This window comes from Dendrobium catenatum, unplaced genomic scaffold (assembly GCF_001605985.2).
Source record: "Dendrobium catenatum unplaced genomic scaffold, ASM160598v2 fragScaff_scaffold_323, whole genome shotgun sequence".
Classification (NCBI taxonomy): Eukaryota; Viridiplantae; Streptophyta; class Magnoliopsida; order Asparagales; family Orchidaceae; genus Dendrobium; species Dendrobium catenatum.
The window spans coordinates 3,260,317-3,263,102 of NW_021318785.1; the positions used below are offsets into that span (position 1 = coordinate 3,260,317).

A 2,786-nucleotide genomic window follows, 5' to 3' on the forward strand; every position below is an offset into this window, starting at 1 on the left:
CATAGTGGGAAGGCCTTCACAAAATCCAAGCAGCATCTTGCTCTTGCCCACAATATGCCTATTAGGATATCCCTTGCCTGCAGCATGACAAAAATAAATAAACATAAGGTGGCAAGCAAGAAAGAGATTATGAGATAATCTGTTAAAAGTAAAATGCACATGGCCAGAACATTCGCTTAAAATTTGAAATCATGAACAATTTAAAGATTTTAGCAATGACTTAGGCTTCATGTAGAAGCTCTTAAGCCTATGTGAATATTTTGGCGGCAGAAACCTATTAAGGAAGAAGAAAATATAATCATAGGTTCTGTGACTAGTTTGGTGAGACCTACAATGCTTTATAACGCAAAATGTTGGCCATTAAAAGTGAAGCATAAAATTAGGTTAAGTGTTGCTGAGATGAGGATGCTTCGGTGTATCAATGGCATCAAACTTAGAGACAGAATGTGAAACGTGTATATACATGAAAATGTTGGATTAGCTAGTGATAGATAAGATTAGAGAGGGTCGCCTTAGATGGTTTTGGACACATAAAATGTTGGCATGTTGATGACTTGGTTAGGAGAGTAGATATATTAGACTTGACCTATGTTAAGAAAGATAGAGGTACACCTAAAAGATTTAATTAGAAAATATTAAAAAATACATTTTTATTAGATTTAAATGAGAATTTAACTTTTAACATGACACAATGAAAAAAAAAATTATTCATGTAGCCAACCCCATGTAGTGGGAGAAAGGCTTGATGTTGTCGTTGTATTTCAAGATTCGTTAAGAAAACTATGAAGGACCAAATTTACAAAAACTAAAAATGCTAATCTCTAATCCCATTCTATCACTCATTGAGGCCGAAGAATAAAGTCAGCCAACATGAACTCTAGCATCAAATCCATTCTCCAAAAAGTATTATACCATCCATTCTTTAAATGGTTCCATATTATGGATGAGTTTCCCAAAGAAAGAAAATCATCATCAGGCAAAAACTTGGTTTTGATACTTAAAAAGAACCAGAGGGTCATGCAATGGCAAAAAAAAAAAGAAGAAGAGCATGTTGGATAACTAATGCCGCATGACAAAGTTAAAAACATAAAAGACTATCCAACAAACCAATGATAATGAGTATTACACAAATAACACAAATAAAATTTATCAAGTACAATAATCCAAAAAAATCCTCATCAAGGAACAAATATATTTTCATGAAGAACAAATGGAATAGAAAACAAAAAATAAAAATATAAGAAAACTGAAGGAAAAAAATATACTCATTAATTAAAAGCCATAAATTTACCAAGGTAAACAATAAACAATGAGCAGAAAATTATAATGAAGAAAGGCAAAATAAAAGTAATCTTTCAATGCTATCTCAACGGATAAATATTAGCTTCACAATCAGCTGTATAAATAAAAGTAAATTTCACAAAATGAGTAATATTGCATTTTGGAGAGAAGCAGACAAGCAATTGCTTAGCTTTTGATTATTTTAGTTCTTAAACCTTCAATTAATCAATATTCTAAAGTAGATAAATTCATGTCAATACTTACAATAGTTTTAAATGGTCAAATATAATGAAAGCTACATAACAAAAGTTTTAAGGAAATCTGTCTCTTAGGGCACCAAACGTTTGCAAATTTCAAGCCATACGGACATTCAAATTGGTGTTCCCTTATATGAAGTATAATATGCATGTGCTTTTGCTATACCAAAAAATCAAACCCAAGTAAAAACATCAGTATGATAACCTTGGCCAACTGATCATACAAAAGTACACATACCTCCATGTTCTGATCTTGTAGAGTTAACAATCACTCCATCCATGGTTCGAATGGTGCAGTGAAATATGACCTGTAAAAGAGTCAACAGGAAAAGATGAGATTAATTCACTAGGTGTCCTGCACAGAACCCATAGGGATCAAGCAGTATAGCAGAGCTAGCATGCTCACTGTTCAAATACTGCAGTTTGAACAAGATAAGGGCACCACAGTAAAGTTGATAAAAATTCAATGTGAAATTTTCATAATTTTGATAATACAAGAGCTTACAAGGCATTACCTAAGACTCAATAAAAAATATTGAATATATATAATATTCTTAAATAAATCCGAATATACCAGAATGACAGTCAAACAATAATATAATTTCATTCATACCTCCTTATAGTAATTAATAATCTTGATGCAAATAGCAGCTTTAAGAAATCATACCTGATCCCCTTCAACAGGTTTTGTGGTGCCCTCTCCAGATCTAATCATTGCTTTCATCAAACTTCCAGGAGTAATGTTTTTCTTTCTGATAAGAGAAATTTAAAAATATTGCAGCAGCATTAGAGTTCAGTTAGAATGATATAGCCAGCAACAAGCACCATGATTCTAACTATTTCCAACCATATAAGCACAGCTATGAAGAACTTCATAGTTCAAATTTGTTTTGTACCAATATAAGAAGTACAATTATTATGAAAATGACACTGATAGACCAAGTTAATTCAGCAAATGAAGATGAAATCGGTAAGGCTGAAGTTTAAGCAACAAAACAAAAGCTCAATGACATTGGTGCAAGAAATTAAATATTGATATGCAAGCATCATAAGCAAAATTTAAACGTCATTATGTCAAAAACATGATGGAATGAGACAAAAAATCCATGCAATTATCCCATGCCTCTACAAAGGCTAGCTCTTTATGGTTAGGAGAACCACAGCACCCACAACCAAGCCATTAAGCAATTCATAAAACATTCAATGGAATATGAGAATTAAAAGGGGCAAAGTTTATTCTTCAGATAT

General features: G+C 32.1%; 1 long non-coding RNA gene across 1 annotated transcript; it reads right to left on the reverse strand.

Moving 5' to 3' along the window:
* On the reverse strand, positions 1–2,310 carry LOC110107363. The gene is made up of 3 exons (XR_002304363.2): positions 2,206–2,310; positions 1,777–1,846; positions 1–77 (listed from the first exon to the last, which is right to left on the reverse strand). It is a non-coding gene; the product is annotated as an uncharacterized LOC110107363 (long non-coding RNA).
* Positions 2,311–2,786: the final 476 nt, after the last annotated feature.